Source organism: Nicotiana attenuata, unplaced genomic scaffold (genome assembly GCF_001879085.1).
Source record: "Nicotiana attenuata strain UT unplaced genomic scaffold, NIATTr2, whole genome shotgun sequence".
Lineage (NCBI taxonomy): Eukaryota > Viridiplantae > Streptophyta > Magnoliopsida > Solanales > Solanaceae > Nicotiana > Nicotiana attenuata.
In genome coordinates, this window is record NW_017673176.1 from 78,381 (window position 1) to 97,975 (window position 19,595).

Consider the following 19,595-nt stretch of genomic DNA (forward strand, 5'->3'; position numbering starts at 1 on the left):
ACATCAATATTTCTCAAAATTTCGTCAAATTTTAATAAAGTTATAATAAACTAAATCTTGGTTTCTAACATTTAATTCCATATTCTTAGTGATCTAGAAGTCAAGTAAGACATAAAGCAAGAAGGTCATGTAATTCTACAAGGCGCAATTTATAGTGTAATTTACCCTCGAGCATGATTAACCATGGCACATGCATATATGCTGGTCACCTCATATATGTATCACCCCCGCATGTAGTAAATAATGTCAATTAGGAGGAAAAATTCCCTAAACAAAGCTAGCAAGACACTTACCTCAAACAAGCCAAATACATATACTAGAAATGCCATCCTGCTCAAATCATCCTACGAACGACTTGAAACTAGCCAAAAGCAATTCAAATAAATAAAATAATGCCATAGGACTCAAACCCAATCGATAAAGGTTGAATCTTTACATATTTACTCAAATTCAACCAAAAAGACAAACCCGGGCCCGCACCTCGGAACCCGACGAAACTTACAAAATCAAATAACCCATTCAATTATGAGTCAAACCATACTAATTTCACTCAAATCCAACTCCGAATCGATGTTCAAAACTCAAAAGTTCACTTTTGAAAAGTTTAGACAAAAACCCCCAATTTCTCTTTTGAAACCCTCGATCAAATGCAAAAAACGAAGATAGATTCATGATATAAAATCAAAAATGAGTAGAGAAAACTTACCCCAATCCACATGATGAAATTTGCTTCACGAATCGCCTCAATCCGAGCTCCATAGCTCCAAATACGCAAAAATGGCCGAAACCCCCGAAATACAGTACTTTATATTCACTGACCAGGAATACCTTATGTGATCGCAGGACATTCTTCGCGATCGTGAAGAACAAACTCAGTAGCCTCACAAAATACCTTACGCAATCATGTAATATCCCTTGCGAACGTGATGATTGCCTTCATCTGAGTTATGCGATCGCAACAAATACAATGCGAACACGAAGAAGAAGCAGCCACTGCCCAGCTTAGTCCAAACCACTCTGCGAACGTGGGAGTACTTACACGAACACGATGCACAAACAACAGCAGCCTACGCGAACGCGTCTGAGGACTCGCGAACGCGAAGAAGAAGAAATAATCTGCTCAAATTTTCTCTTATGCGTTCACACCTCTAAGTTCGCGATCGCGAAGAACCTTTAAGGAACCAGACTTCAGCAGAAACCAGCAATGCGATATGAAGAAGAAATGGTCCGAAATCGATCCGAAGAACGCCAGAGCCCCTCGGGACCACGTCCGAACATTCCAAGAATTCTCGTAACATAACACGGACCTGCTCGAGGACTCAAATCACACATAACAACATCAAAATGACAAATCGCACCTCAAATAAAAAACCAATGAACTTTGAATTTTCAACTTCCAAAACTCACGTCGAAACATATCAAATTAACCCAGAGTGAACTCAAATTTTGCACACAAGTCTCAAATGACATATCAAAGCTATTCCAATCCCCGGAACTACAAGCCGAATCCGATATCCTCACAGTCAACTTCCGGTCAAACTTATGAATTTTCCAAACCTTCAAATTTTCAACTTTCGCCAATTAGTGTCGAGTCCTTCTAGAAATATCCAAACGCAAATCCGGGAATACGCCCGAGTCCAAACCACCATCCGGACCTAAAAACCAACAAAACTCCAATCCGAGGTCAAATACTAAAAAGTCATACTTGGTCAACTCTTCCAACTTAAAGCTTCAATTCATGAAGTGCATTCTTCCAAATCGATCTCGAATAACATGAAAACCAAAACCGACGATTCACACAAGTCATAATACATTATGCAGAGATACTCGTGCCCTCAAACTTCCGAACGAGGTGCCAATGCTCAAAACGACCGATCGGGTCATTCCATTCTCCCCCACTTAAATATTTGTTCGTCCTCGAACGTGCCAAGAGTCATTCCAAGTCCTTCAAATCATGGTGTAACCTTACCATGCACATACCCGGGGGTGATCCCATGTCACCCCGCTCCATATAAGCCAGCCAACACAACATAACTTGAGATCCTTACTTCAACCTTTAGCTCAAGCCTTAGAACCCAAATTTCCAACATCCGAAATTCCTTACAAGGCCCAAATCTCGCATCTATACACTATATAAGTCTGAACAAGATGAATAAGTCATAACCATAACCCAATATGTAATTACATGATATACCCCATCACTCAGATACTCACAGCAGTAAGTGCTGACCACCATGGCTGCCCAAAAACAAATTCGGTATCGGTAGTAAACCTCATATCGATTAGAACCTCGTTCAAACCTTCATACACTGCGAATGATAAAAGAAACAAGCGGAATCTCTTAACCACTCATCTGATCAATAATCCAAGAAGCTCACTCGCCCGACCAGGGCCATTGCCCATATCCTCAGCAGAAATATAGTATCCTTCTTCCAAACATTCCTTATCCCAGTACGATGGTGCAAATCTTAGGTCTAGAAACCTCATCTCAGCCAATACAAGCAGTCCAACCGAAAAGTCTCACCAAAAACCATATGGAGCCCCACACAATGCGATCCTGTACACCAACAAGTAATAATTCAGATATGACAGATAATAGTAAGAAAGTTAAATAAGAAGGCTACTATGCAAGTTAAGCATACAGGGAAATTTTAACATTTTCTTTTGTACTGTTTTCAACAAGGTGAAAGTAAAACAGAAAAAATAAGCATAAGGAGTAACATTCCATCACAGTACCGTTGCGGTGCGATCCATCCATCAATCCACATAGGGTACCCATCGAGCCATAATACTCGAGCTCACTGATCACATGTGCGTCAACATCTAACACGATAAAGTGCACCAATATAACTGTGGGAAGATGATTAGGCACAACAATACTAAGAAAGACAAGCACAACTATGGTGCAATAAGCAAGTCAACATCACGAGGGCCATCTTGCCCATAACTCCATAAGGCCAATACAGAATTACAATATGCGTGTGAAAAATCATGTTACCCTCACAACCCGTCATAACATATGAGAGAAACACATAACATAGACCAAGGCGCGAACAACATCCATTTTGCCCGATGATATACATGTGGTAACAGCTGCACAAGAGCAAGCAAATCCGATCTGATACAGAATACACATTCTCATTAGGCTCACAAATAATCCCCAAACCAAAGTCATGTTATGACCCAAAAGTTCATCACTCGTTTTGGAAGTAAATTTTGTGTTTCGAGGTCTTAAAACCTCCTTTTTGCCTCACCTCGATTTGCGTGGACAGTCCGAATGTGTATCCGAAAAGCTATTATGTGAAAATCTGTGAAAAATAATAAATTTTGCTTTTAAAATGAATTTAAGTTGACTTCGGTCAACATTTTGGGTAAACGGACCCAGACCCATGATTTGACGGTCCCGGAGGGTCCGTAGGAAAATATGCGACTGGGGCGTATGCCTGGAATCAAATTCCGAGGTCTCAAGCCCGAGAAATGAATTTTTAATGAGAATTGTTTTTTGGAATATATATGAGTTTTTGGAAATGAAATGTGTTTGAAATTTGATGGTATCGGGCCCGTATTTTGGTTCCGGAGCTCGGTACCGGTCTTATATGTGATTTAAGTTGAGCCTGTAAAGTTTGGTAAGAAACGGAGGTCATATGACGTGATTCGGAACCTTAGTTATAAAATTTGAAACTTTGAAAGTTCTTGAGATTTTCTTTGATTTTGATGCTAAATTCATAGTTGTTGATGTTATTTTGATGATTTGATTGCACAAGCAAGTCCGTATGATATTTTTAGGTTAGTGTGCATGTTTGGTTTGGAGCCTCGAGGGCTCGGGTGAGTTTTGGATAGGCCACAGAGAGAAATTTTCACTTAGGAATTGCTGGTGTGTTGTAGGTCTGCAGGATTCGCATTTGCGAAACCTGGCTCGCAAATGCGAACATTGTATCGCAAATGCCAACTATGGCCTAGGCTGCCTTGGTCGCAAATGCGATGTATTTATTGCAATTGCGATATCGCAAATGCGACGGCAGCAACGCAAATGCGAAGAGTACAGTGATCCTCAGGGTTCGCAAATGCGAACCCCTGTTCGCAAATGCGATTTTAGCAGGTTCTGAAGGGTTCGCAATTGCGAACCCTAGTCGCAATTGTTACATCTGCGACCTGCAAATTCATGACTTAGCCAAAAATCTTTCATTTTTCAAACTCTTTCAAAGCATAAACTCTCTTGGGCGATTTTCCAAAGAAAAGATCTTCTGCACATCGATTATACAAGCGAATTGGTGGTGGAATCAAGAGGTAAAGCGGTAGTTGAGGCTTGAATTGTGTTCGTAGCATCAAGGTAAGTGTTTGGTCTAACCTTATCTTGAGGGATTAGGAGTCGTGTCCTATTTGCTATGTGTTAATTGTTGAGCACGACGTATAGGCATGGTGATGAGTATCTATATGTTGGTGTCAAGCATGCCCGTGAGTCTTATACTATGATTAATGTGACTCCATTTTGTATTGTTCATGCCTTATGTGATATTACCATTGTTGAACAAGGCATTGTGAAAGTATCGTTGGTAATTGAGCATAGTAGAGCGTTGGCTCAAGTTGTAAATTGAGTTGTGAAGTAAATGTGAAAAGAGAAGAGGATTATGATATTGTCTCCCTTGCCGGGATCTTCATTGTGATTTTATTGTGATTTTATTTATTTCCTTGCCCTTATTGTTTGTGATTGTTGTTTGGGTGAGGAAGAGTGTTAAACCACGAAGGGTGATGTCGTGCATTGTTTTGGTGAGAGAGTGTTAAAGCACGAAGGGTGATGCAGTGTATTATTTTTTGTGAGAGAGTGTTAATTCACGAAGGGTGATGCCGTGCCGCACGATGTACCATTCCGTGCCTTTATATGAGTGATTATGCATGAAGGATCATTCCGTGCCATGATTATGTGAGGTAAAAGCACGAAGGGTGATGTCGTGCCGATTATATTGATATTTGGTGAGGACGAGAGTAAAAGCACGAAGGGTGATGCCGTGCACTTGTTTGATTTCCTGGTTATTGTTGATATTTGAGTTACGGTGTTCTTTACGGTTATTTATTTGTTTCTTGTTATTACTTGATATCCCGCAGCATGTCTCTCTTCCCCCTTCTTACTTTTAAATTGTAAATTTCTGTCTTTATTTTCCGCTGTATACGATTTAACTGCACAGGTCTATTTGGTCGTCTGGTCCTAGTCTCGTCACTATTTCGCCGAGGTTAGGCTAGGCACTTACCAGCACATGGGGTCGGTTGTGCTGATACTACACTCTGCACTCTTTTGTGCAGATCCTGGTGCCATAGCTTTCGTACCGCAGTGAGATTGTTGCTTCTAGTTCATCAGGCGACCCGAGGTAGTCCTGCAGGCGTCCGCAGGCCTTTGCATCTCCTTTTATATTTTATCATGTTTCTTTCATGTACTTCCAGAGACAGTGTTGTATTACTTTTTTTTCAGACCTTTATTTGTAGTACTCCTAGACAGTCTTGGGTAGTTTTGTTACAGATTGGTATTGGTAGCATTATTAAAACATTTCATTTCAGTCTTCCGCTTATTAAATGCTGTTGTTTATTAAATGCTAGTTCATAATTGTTAACGGATTAAAAATGGAAACAAGGTAAATAATTCGATTGGTTGGCTTGCCTAGCTTTCACTAGTAGGCGCCATCACGACTCCCCCCCCCCCCCCCCCCCGAGGGTGGGAAATCCGGGTCGTGACAAGTCCAATCATTCCAAACAGGTAAATAAACTTCCAAAAGTCCATAGCAACCTTTCCATAACACATACCATTAATCACCCGATCCTCAACATTTCTTCACAATTTACAATCAAGGAATAGTCTGCCAACGAGAACATCCAGTCTCTGAATCTCATGTATACCAGAATTTCCATATTTGATCTCAATATCGCCACTCAAATGATAAATATGTCACTCATACTCCATCATCTTACAGAAAAATACCCACAAGTCAAAAGACAATGCACCTGCCAATAGGCGAACTCTCCTCCGGCAAAAACAAATTGTGCCAGTATAATCATAAACACCTGAAATCGTCTGTGTCATCAAGAGATCATATCCTTCTCTCCAAAGCTAAACCGCAACCTTGTACATGCAACTTTTCAATCCCACACGGCGCATCACCTCTAACATGATAACTGATGACACTACAAAAATTCCTTAATCAATTTTGAACCATGAGCAAATTAAACATCTCATCAACCGCGAACCTTTCATTTAACGCAATCCAGGAGCACATCACCATGCACAATATAGCTTCTATACCTATAGCAAACACCAACTCCAGTCGTGGTCATAACCATGATGAATTCTTTGGAACTGACTAACACATAATCGAGTCATCAGAACCGATCGCCTCTAACTCAACCGAGTCACACATGCTGCTAACTCAAAAATAGCCCGATCAGATATGCTCGCTCTGAAGGAACCTTCTACGAATTCGAAGCCGTTTCTTGCATCTCTCCAATATTTCCATGTAGATTCATTCTTGACATAGAACTACAACATATCCAATCACCATTTGCTACCGATCTCAACCCTACCCGTACACAAATTTAGAAGTCCTTAAATGTTACATAAGACTTGGAACTCGTCAGAACCTTCTTGATACCCACTCACCTTACTTTGATCTTCAATACACAGCTAATACACATTGACCAACCCGCGCTTCACCAGCACATGACTATTCGAAGAAACAACATAGCAATCTCTCATCCCGGAAACTGATACAACGCATGATCTAACAATCTAATCGTCATCAGCAGACTCTCCCACTTAGCCCGAAGCTATAGAACACCTCATCGGCAATCCAAAGTACCATATCATCATAGCATGACCCAATCTCACACGGCTATTCAACTAAATACTTCAAAATGCATGTAATACTGGTCATAGAACACCCCGAAAGTGCTTACCCATCCTAGCAATAGTCAAGCAAAATTTCCCCAAATGCTCTTAAACGATAAAATATGCATTCCACCGAATGGAAACCTCATAAAAACACATAATCCAAACTCATCCCGTAGGAGATAACCCACCGGCTGTACTCAAATCAACACCTTACCATGAACCCACCACAATCACAACAACTAGGCCTCGAGGCATGATACGCAGAAGTGCTGGCACCTGAAAAATGCCATCCAGGAACTTATTGACACAAACCGGATTGAAGTCCAAACCCTAGAGGCACCCAATATTAACCAGAACCCATTACCAGCCCATGAGGGAACAAACATGATCGAGATAGTACACAAAGGTGGGGAGCCCAAGAAGCCATCGGAATCTGTTATGATGATTCGATCCAGCGAGGTCCAGCCAGCCAAAGGGAAAATTGTCACAAAAACAATGGTTGAAGGAGCAGTGAATAAGTTGAGCATGAAAAAAGGTGAACCCTCTGTGGTAGTTGAGAAGAGATCCACAAGTAATGCGAAGTCAAACGTGATTGTGCCAGGATTGGCAAACAAGCCTATCTTAATTGTGGAGAGTGCCCGCACGGACCCTGTCATCATCAAGCCTGTAACCCAGTTGCCGATAATCAACATCAAGGCTGTCCCCTAGAGCTATAAACGGGTGACACTGACTTACAAAGGGAAAGAAGTGAAAGAAGAAGTCAATGAGGCCCAAGGGTTAACTCGTTCGGGGAGATGTTTTGCCCCAGAAGAGTTGAGAAAAGCTAAGGCACTCGAGGATAATCTAGTTCTAGTAAAGAGAGCAGTCATTGAGGAAGAAGCGGAGGAGTTCCTGAGGAAAATAAAAGTACAAGATTACTCCATCGTGGAGCAGTTGAGAAAGACTCTCGCTCGGATTTCATTGCTGTCATTGTTGATTCATTCAGATGACCATCGTCGCGCCTTGATGAAAATCTTGAACGAAGCTCATGTCCCTGATAAAATTTCAGTGAATCATCTGGAGAAGATCGCCAACAAAATATTTGAGGTGAACAGGATCGCCTTTTCTGATGATGAGTTGCCCGTAGAAGGAACTGAACACAACAAAGCCCTCTATCTTAGAGGGCATTGGAGCAATCGGTGCCGGAACTATGGCACGAGAACTTTGTTGGGGCATTTCAGCCAATAACCTCGGACAGAACCTCCAGATGTGACCAGTACCTCCACACTCAAAACACCCATCCTACTGTTGTGGTTGTTGAAGCTGAAGCTGACCCGAACGGGCCGGATAACCACGGTGATAACTCTGGATCAGAGAATCACTGATAGGAGCAGATGGTGCACTATAGGCTAGCTGCCCAGAATGAGGTACATAAGGACCATGACTCCCCGAAGCACTGTGAGATGCCTGAAGCGCTGACTGAAATGGCCTGGGAGGATGGCCTCTACCAAAAGTACCCCTGTCTCCAAACGAGGCACCACTAAAACCACCAAAATGACGAGGCCTCTTATTAGACATCGACCCCCTCTCTTGAGTACGATCCATCTTGATTTGTCTAGAAATATCTACGGCCTTCTGGAACGTAATATCATCACCGGTCTCCTTGGCCATCTGTAGTCTGATAATGAAAGTTAGCCCATCAATGAATCTCCTCACTCTCTCCCTCTCAATAGGAAGCAAAATAATGGCATGGCGAGCTAGGTCCACAAATTGAGTCTCGTACTCGGTAACAGTCATACTACCCTACTGAAGACACTTAAACTGCCTGCGGTATCCTCTCTCAGAGTGACAGGGATGAACCTCTAGAAATAGCTGTGAAAACTGATCCCAAGTAAGTGCAGGAAAACCAGCTTGTCTAGTCAACATGAAATCTCTCCACCATCTCTTGGCAGAATCAGTCATCTGAAATACTGCAAAATCGACCTCATTGGTCTGAACTATACCCATGTTGCGCAACATCTCATGGAAACGATCAAGGTAATCTTGGGGGACCTCAGAAGATGCACCACTGAAATGAATAAAGAAGAACTTGGTAAACTTGTCCAACCTCAACAAAGCCTCAGAAGACATGGCGGGCCTATCACCGGCCTGTGCTACAACAACCGGCTGAACCACCCAGATTGGCTAGGCTATTGGAGTTTGATATAAGGGAGCCACCTACTCTGGGATGTGAGTGGGGGGAGTCTGTGCTCCTCCCTCTGCCCGAGAGACGGCTGGTGCTGGGAATGCACCGGTCTGGGCCCCACTCTCCATAAGGCTCACCAAGCGGACTAGAGTATCTTGAAGCAGTGGAGTGGCTATGAACCCCTCCGGGACCTGAGCTGGTCTGATGGGTATAGTCTGAGCTAGAACCGCCTCCACTGCGGGTGCTGCTGCTCGAGCTCTAAGCTGAGCTCTGCCTCTGGCTCGACCTTGGAGTTGGCCTTTGCCCCTGGTGGTAGCAGCCACAGGGGGCTCCGGCTCCTGTCCTGCTGTGGATGTTGTGCGTGTTATCACCATCTGTGAGAGGACAAGAATATAATTGTTCAATCAATAATAGAGTAAAATCGCACGATATAGAAGGAAAGAAGTGAAATTTTTCTAAACTCCATAGCCTCTGTAAGATAAGTACAGACATCTCCGTATCGATCCTCCAGACTCTACTAATCTTGCTCGTGACTCGCGAGACCTAGGTAACATAGTGCTTTTATACCAACTTATCACGACCTAGAATTCCTGTCATGACCCAAACCGATAAGCCGCGACGGGCACCTGGTACCTTACTTAATCTAGTACCAATGTAACATATCTTTCTTATTACATCATCATAAATAGGTGGGCCAGAAGGCGCATCATGATACAACTAGAGTAAACATGAGGGAATACCCGACATAGAACGACCCAACTTGATAAAGAAACTTATACATGTGACATACGGGCCTATAAGGACAACGTGATCCATTATATACTTTAAATATAGGCCGACAAGGCCATACAAATATCTGTACACATGAAATCTGTCTACAAGTCTATAAAAGTACATACTTATCATAAAGGTCGGGACTGACCCCGCCATAGCAACCAATACATGTACTAATCATACTGACCAAATAAGCAACCCCTGAGCAATGGAGTGCATTAACATCTTTCGCTGAGCTGATAGCGTACTTGGAGGACTCTCGACTTGTCTATCAGGACCTCCGGGCATGAAATGCAGCGTCCCAAGGCAAAAGGGACGTCAGTACAAATAATGGACTGAGTATGTAAGGAATGAAAATCAGTAAATAATAGACATGAGAGAAACATGGAGTAAAAGACTCAACATGTAAGTCTGAATAACTCTGTAAATAATGAAATACTCATAATGTCATGCATATGCGTATGTATGTCATGTCTACATGTGTTCATAACATCATCAAGCCTTTGAGGGCATCCCATCATATCATCTTGCCCAGTGTAGGCAAATCATCAACGTATACCAGCTGATCAGGTGGTGGTGCGTATATAACGCCGTAACCTTTTCCCATATCCCATATACATATATACGCGTATATAACACCATCTGGTCATGGGTCAATGTAAATGAATGCAATGCATGAGAAGTACGTCAATAAAATCTTTCGAAACGTCATAAGACTATTATACGTTTGATTAATATCATGAAGTAAACTTTATCAACTTACGTATTTTCTGAGACCCATGAACAGATGATAGAATAACATTACACATGGGGAATCAAGAACATAAGCATCTCTAGTATTTCTATGAATAGAGTCATTTATGGAATTGTGCATTTGCTCGTTTCGTTTGTGTCGTATAGATCATGCCAAAAGGAAAGTAGGGATAGACTTAACATACCTGGACTGATTCTCTTGACAATTCCTCTAACACACGTCTTTTGAGAAGAACACATAACGACGGATCAAAGTAGGGAAAAATCCGTATGATATTCCTGAGAAAGATTGTACCGTGCTCCCTCCGAATTACGTGTCACACTGCTGTAGCGTTATGAAATTTATATGAATTCATTTGTTGAGAATTCCTCCATTAGAGTATCCGACATTGCTGGACTTTGCAAGCAACTTTATCAAGTAAGAAACCATACAATCAAATAAGATTGTATGCGTATTTTTCTCAATCGTTTCTTTTCTAAGCCATTTGTTTAAATTTCTTGGAAAATTTTGCATCCTTACGTGATATTGGATTAAAGTAGCTTTAGCTCCTTATACATGAGTTTGGATAACGTTGCTGGTCTTCTCTAATTCACATTCCCAAATAATGACACCAACCAAGGTAGTTATCCAAAAGACCCTTATGTGGCAACTTAAGCCTTTTGACTCATCATGCATATTGGTGCCAATTTTGGCTTGGCTTAATGTCATGTGGCAGCCCCAAAAATATCCTTATCCACATAATTATGAATTATCTTAAGTTACTTAAAATACTACTCACTTTTAACACACCTTATACATCGTACTATCATGACCATGTGATACCTTGTATGGCACTATTCCATAAATATCGGGTATTTTAGCTCGGGCCATTTTTTATCCCATCATTTTCTTTGATTTCCTTACCTTCTCACCTTCACGAATTTACTCATCATTTGTTCGAAATAGCATAATGCTTATAATCTCAAAATAATCTCATTCCCAAACTTACGTCGATTAGCTTACGATGAAACTTTAACGTACGAAAATGCGGAATGTAACATCTCATTTTCAAGCTTATATCAGTTTAATTATGGCGTACTTCCACGTACTAAAACATGGGGTGTAAAATCATTCCCCCCTTTGAAAAATTCGTCATCGAATGTTGACTGATGCACTTATCATTTTCATGACTTATGTCTTCCGAATACTTTAGTACTCTCCTTGCCATCTAGGCAACTGTTCTGTAAATAATTCCAAAGGCCAGGACATTTCCATCTTTAGGCCTCTTTCTCATACCACAACTTATGGTCGGAATCCTTCCAATATCGTAATTATATTGTTGCTACATTCTATCTAGTAGCATGTACGACTCTGACCTTGTAAGTGCGCCTATGCGACTATTCTCTCCTTTTTTCTCTAGCTTTTAGCCCATCTCTAGGCCTCACTTTGTAAACACATACAGATCTTGACAAGATGTCCCTCAGGGCTTCTATAGGTATGCTGAAGTTCTTCGCTCGGTACTTTGTTGAACTTACGAATATTGGGTACCTTATTTCATAGGTCCGGTTATCTATCTGCATGACTTTACTGCATCTAAGTAGGTCATAATATACCATAACTCTTACCTCGATAAAACATCATACCTTTAATTAACTATTTAATACCTCTACGAAAAATTAATCACATCGGAACGTTTCCAAGACTGAATCTGTCACGACCCAAAATCTAACTAGTCGTGATGGCACCTAACCCGATCCGCTAGGTAAGCCAATTAACAACTATCTAATTCTAATAAAATTAATAAAAAATAAAATAGAAAAGATTATCTGAATCTTATACATTTCCGAAGGACCGATAGTACAAATATGAGCTTCTAAGATTAGAATTTACAAAGCTCGTATGAAATAAATACATAATCTGTTCGAAATGTACATAAACAGAGCTTTATAATCTAATGCTACCATGAACAAGAGGCAGCTACCAGAACGCAGGTACGTCTTCAATTCCAACTCCCGTCGATCCCAGCAACATCAACAGCCAACATCTGCACGCAAGGTGCAGAAGTGTAGTATGAGTACAACTGACCCCATGTACTCAATAAGTAACAAACCTAACCTTAGGTTGAAACTAGTGACGAGCTGGAACAACGGTCGGGTCCAACACCAATAGCCAACAACAGTTCATAACAACGTAAAGCAAGTAATAAAAGAAGTAACTCAGAGATAAAATGCTCAGCTTTTTCATAGTTTCCCGAAAAAATAGTTCCGTTTTTCAAGCATATCAATGAAAACCCAAATCCTTTACCGAAACTGTTGAAAATACGAGTAAGCTTGAAAACTGTAAGAAATTTCAAAAAATCCTTTCAACAATAAATAAGATGTTTCATTTTCTTTCCAGATAGCAAGTGTAAAATACCTCTCTATACCCATATGTCAATATGTGTGAGAAGTCATGCATGACGTGATACCGTATAGCATAAGCTCTATGCATGTATGTCATGTGTGCATGTCAATGCAATGTATCTCAGAGATGAACTCATGTACTCACACCTCTCAGAGTACTCAATCTCACTGTCTCACACTTCCCACCCATCATGCTCAATCACTCAGTACTGTATATGGCCAATCCGGCCCAGGGAAGATCCATCCCGGAATGTATACATCAACTGACCATCAATCACTTAGTACTGAGTAGGGCCAAATCCAGCCCGTGAGGAAGATCCATCCCCAGGTATATAAAATCTTCGAACAAGATCCATGTCCATGGAATATCCACCCCTCAATATAATCAACCGCGCTCACTGAGGGTGTGTGCAGACTCTGGGGGGGCTCCTTCAGCCCAAGCGCTATCATAAATTAGTATAACCGTTGCGGCGTGTAGGCCCATCCCATAATATCACTCTCACTCAGGCCCTCCGCCTCACTCAGTCATCAATCTCTCCAGTCTCTCGGGCTCAAAATGTCATGAAACTAGCCCAAAATGATGATATGAAGTGTCAATAAATGGTAACGAATACTGAGATATGATATACATATGAATGCGTATGATTGAGTATGTAAAGCAATGAAACCAGATAACTCAACAGCAAAAATAACCTCAGTGGGTCCCAACAGGTTAAGCATGTAGCCTAGACATGGCTTCTAACATGAATCACAGCCTAATAGCTCAACTACATAGAAATTTTATGGTTACAGATAAGATAAGGTAGCTACATAGTACCACAGGAATACTGGAGTCACAACTTACACGGTGCACGCCCACATGCCCGCCACCTAGCATGTGCGTCGCCACAACACCAAACACATAGCACGTAATTCAAGGTTTCATACCCTCAGCACCAAGTTTAGAAGTGTTACTTATCTTGAACAGGCCAATTCTAATACCGAGCAAGCCAAGCGATGCTCCAGAAATGCCATCTCGCACGTACCGACCTCCGAACGACTCAAAACTAGCCAAAAGCAACTCTAACACATCAAATAATGCCAAAGGAAACAAACCCATCGATAAATGTTGAATTTTTAATCATAAGCCCAAAATATCAAAAAAGTCCAACCCGGGCCCGCACATCGGAACTCGACAAAACTCACAAAATCCAACAACCATTCAATTACGAGTCCAACCATACTACTTTCACTCAAATCTTACTCCAAATCGATGTTCAAAACTCAAAAATTCACATTATGAAATTTTAGGCTAAAACCCCCAATTTCTCTATAAAATTCATCAACCAATTGCCAAAAATGAAGATAGATTTTGCATATGCGGCTAAAATGTCACATCTGCGGAACAAATTTTGCTTCTGCGAAGAAATCCCTGGATAGCCATCAGCGCTTCTGTGCTCCTTTACCGCTTCTACGACCACGCTCATGCGCTCAGTGATCCGCATCTGCGGTTGCGCAGGTGCGCCCAAGCACCCGCACCTGCGATCCTCACGCCCATCTCCCCTTCATGCTTCTGCGATGACACTGCCGCTTTTGCGGCTCCACACCTGTACCCATAACTCCGCAGGTGCGGTCGCACTAGAACCAGCAACCTCAATAATTCAACATGAAACAAAAATGATTCGAAACTCATCCGAAACTCACCCGAGCCACTCGGAACCCCGTCCAAATATACTGACAAGTCCCATAACATAACACGGACCTACTCGAGGCCTCAACTCACACCAAACAACATTGAAACGACAAATCGCACCTCAATTCGAACTTGATGAACTTTGACCTTTTCAACTTCCATTACTCGTGCCGAAACATAGCAAACCAACCTGGAATGAACCCAAATTTTGTACACAAGTCCCAAATGACATAACAAAGCTCTTCCAATTCCAGGAACCATAATCCGAATCTGATATTAAAAAGTCTACTCCCGGTCAAACTTTCCAAAAATCCAGTTTTTGCCATTTCAAGCCAAACTCAACTACGCACCTCCAAATCACAATCCCGACATGCTCCTAAGTCCAAAATCACCCAACAGAGCTAAAAACCCATCAAAACTCCAATCCGAGGTCAGATACTAAAAACTCAAACTTGGTCAATTCTTCCAATTTAAAGCTTCCTAGTTGAGAATCATCCTTCCAAATCAATTCTGAAAAACCTGAAAACCAAAACCGACGATTCACACAAGTCATAATACATCGTACGGAGCTACTAATGCCCGTAAAATATCGAGCAAAATGCAAATGCTCAAAACAACCGTCCAGGTCGTTACAAAATCCACTTTGAAGTTGATATAAGATGGCTTTTTGCCACTCAGATACGTTCGCCGAAATTATCAAATGCTCAAATTTACATAAATTGAATCAAGTTCTTGTTACATCCCATATTTTCGTACGTGAGAGTGCGTCGTAAGTTAATCGATGTAAGATCAAAAATGAGATCAACTTTAAAAGTACATAAAGTAAGTTAATCATGTTAACTTGGAGGTTACAAATATTTAAGATCATGAACTGCAAGTACCAAGAGGGTTGGAAGGCTTAGAAGCTGAACGAATTGAAGAAAATAGGTTTCGTCGAAAGTCGACAAGTTGGGAATGTTATAACATGTACTTTTGGGGTGAGACTAAGGTTCATAACAAGATGAAGGATGTTATGTTATGTGTTATTTTAGTCGTATGATAGTCGTATGTTATGTTTTGAAGTCAAACGAGTTGTGGAACAAAAGTTTGCCAAGGTCATCACAAGTTACATTCATAAATATGCTGAAATTTAGGTCAAATTTATCTGAGCTTTTCTCCCAATATACTTGGAATTATGGTATGATCCACCTACCAAATTGAACATCTACGAGTGTAGTTTCTAAATCATTAAACCATTTGTCAATAGGATATTGGAGTAAAGATATATTTTCATTTTTGCGAGACTGCGCAGACTGCATACATGACAAGTAGGTGTGTCACCTACTTGCTTAAATGAAAGGACGAAACATGTCCAAAAAAGAGCTAATTTGGGTTGGCCAAAGAGACCTTTTAAGGGCTGATTTACTTCAGATATTGCACTCATAATAGAGCAAAAATACCAGAGGTACACCCCAGCAAAATTCTCCCAAAAATTCATACAAAACCCTAAACGATTTTCTCTTCTTTTCAAGTTCTAATTGGAGAAAAACCTAAGGGTCGAAGAACCAAGATAGGGATGAGATATTCACCAAATAAGGTAAGTATTCTGCCCTCTTCCATCCAATTTTTCTGCTATAAAAGTAGAGAAATTTGTTCAATAATTGTAAGAACTCACAGGACGGTGATCTGAAGCCGCGAGTTCGAGTTGTTAAACTTGTAGTGTACTGTTTTGCGGGCTGTTTCATGTTGCTATTGGTTGTCTCTTTGCTACATTTTTTGTGGAGTTTTGGAGGAGAAATGGTGTGGAGAAACACCACATAATGGCAGGATGGTTGGCTGATTGGTCGTCGTAACATTTTCGGGTTGTTTGACACTACTAGGGTTGTATTTTTGTGTATAAACTAATTGGGGTGTGTGGGCTGTCTTGTGGTATTTTGTGATGGATGTAAGGTTGGGAAATGATATATACATGTTTTTATTGTTGTGTTCTTGTTTTTTTTTTTTTTTGTGTTATGTCGAATTGGGAGGAAGTAAAGATTATAGGGGAGATGTTGCCCGTTTTATTATAAAATAAGATTCTCGTACATTGTGCGATAGTTGTACCTTCCATAACTTGATCATAGTATTGTTATCATTGTTGTAGATTAAGGTGCAACGAGATGAGTTTAACATGGTTAATGGACAGATTTTGATAAGGTATGTTAAGGCTAAATCCTTCCTTCATTTTGGCATGATCCCACAACGACATGTGTTTGATAACGAGACATAAAGAGAAGTTCGTATTTCTGAATTCATTCACATTATCCTAGTCTCATAAGTTACCATATTATCGGTGGGCAGGCCCCTATTGGACAACCTCTGATCAGATTGTAAGTTATATACCGAGCCTATTGTGGCTGAGCGCCTATGAGTGATCCCAAAATGGCCGAGATACAGAGCCTAGTATGGCCGAGCGCCTATGAGCGAGCCTGCTACGGTAGAGTAGTTACACATATCGAGCCTTATAAGGCCGGACAGCTATTTTACATACTATATTCAGAGATTTGAGTCAGTATCAGCAGGTAAGCATATCTTCGGATTACCTTTGACTCCCAGTTACATTCAGTTATTATATTATCAGTTCAGTTTCAGCTTTCAGTCATTCTATTGCCTTACATACTCGGTACATTATTTCGTACTGACGTCCCTTATGCCGGGCATGCTGCATTTCATACCTGCCAGTCCTGATTGATAGTTGGATAGACCCTTCCAGCAAACAGAGTCAAACATCAGCTTGGTTGGTACGCTCCACTTCCTCGGAGTTACTAGGTCTAGACCTTGGAGTCCATTTTATATATACATATTTGATGGGTAGGTCGAGGCCTTGTCCCAACCATGGTACAGTTCAGTTATCTCTAGAGGCTTGTAGATGAGTCCTGTACATTTTGTGTAGTAGTAGATATTCCTGGCGGCTTCGCCGGCCTGCACAATTATATATATCGGCTTTTGGGTAAGTTTACCCCTCAAATGAGAGAGACGTTATTTTAGATGATTCAGAATATAGCCTCATCGGCCTAAGTTGAGGGTTACCCTCCATAGTTCACAGTTACAAAGTGGTACGCTCGGGCCGAGTATGGCACTGGGTGCCGGTCATGCCTCTTCAGGTTTGGGGCGTGACAAACTTGGTATCAGAGCAGTTCTATCCTAGGGAGTATATAACCGTGTCTAGTAGAGCCTTGTTTATAGATGTGTTGTGCACCACATTATATAAACAGGATGCTACAAGGCATTTAGGAGTTTGTTACCCTTCTTTCAAATCCAAATCGTGCTATAGAGCTGAGTTATAAGAGTTTGAGCCACGACTTATATTTGCTAATGATATAGAGATGCTTTCAATTAGAAAAAATTATAGCTGGGCAGAGGGCTAATATAGCAACAAGTAAGGGCACTAATAGTGTCACGACCCAAACCCCGCTCCGGTCGTGATGGAGGGTCTCGTGAAGACAAGGCCAGCCAGACCATTTCAGAACACCTCTTTTAAGCAGTTAGACAGTTCATAAGCAGTTTAAATATGATTTCATGATATTAATTAGCGGAATTACAACCCAACACAGCCCTAATCGGGGTGTCACAAGTCACGAGCATCTATTAGAGTGTAAATCCAACTACAAGGTCTAAAATATACAAAACCGAAATAATGAACAAAAGAGAGAAAAATGATGCTGCAAACGCTGGCAGTCACCTCGCTAACTACTATAACTCTGCCTCTGATCAGCCAAAACCCGCTATCGGGTGGATAAATACCTGCATCTGCATACGAGGTGCAGGGAGTAAAGTGAGTACTCCAACTCAGTGAGTAATAAAGGTAAGTAACAACTGAGTAGTAAGAAATCACGTATAACAAATCATCATGCTGTATAGAGCAGTGCAAAACCCTTTTGAGGAAAACGGTGAGACTGTGAAATCTTTAGAGAAACGTCTTAGCTCAGTTTAAACCTCTTTTGAAAATGACTTTTTCAACGGTCACGCAAATGAATGCAAACAAATAGTGCAGATAAGCACAGAAATCCGCCTCTCGGCACAACACTCAGTTATCAGATAATGCCAGGCAATCAGGTAGATATTGCATGAAGTAGCACAGACAACAGATAATGGCAGGCAAATGAAATAAAGTAAACACATAGAAACAGTTTTAGTACCGCTGCGGCGTGCAGCCCGATCCACATATCGCTGCGGCGTGCAGCCCGATCCGTTTATCGTCGACGGCGCTCACTGGGGGTGTGCAGACTCCGGGAGGGGCCCGTTACGGCCCAAGCGCAATATCAAGCCATCTCGTGGCATCAAGTCTAGGCCATTGGCCTCACATCAGTATCAGTATAGCACTGCTGCGCCGCGCAGCCCGATCCCATAGTATCCTCAGAACTGGCCCTCAGTCATACTCAATCCAGAAATTACATAAGCCCTTCATGCATTTGTAAAACGGTAGTTCTCAGCCCAAAACATCATTTAATATATCATTTTAGTTTTAAAATCGAATAGAAGTGGCTGAGTTGTAAAACAGTGGAAAACGGTACGACTGAGTTCAAGTAGTAAGTCAAAACAGTGAGGAAACAGTGATAAAAATCCCCGGAGGGTTCAAATAGTTGGCACGAAGCCCAAATATGGCAACCAGTCCAAATTATGATGATAACAAATAAGTTTCAATGAAATACGCAATAAAAGCATCAATCGGGACGGATCAAGTCACAATCCCCAATAGCAAACGACCCCACGATCATCATCAAGCGCGTGTCTCACCTCGATGTAGCACTACGATGTGCAATCCAGGGTTTCAAGCCCTCAGGATATCATTTACAATCATTACTCACCTCGAACCGGCGATATCTCTAGCTCACAACGCCTTTGCCCCTCGAATCGGCCTCCACGCGCGTCGAATCTATCCAAAACCAGAACGAATACGTCACAATATGCTAAGGGAACAAAGCCCAAGCGAAAACAATCGAAAAAATATCAAAAAT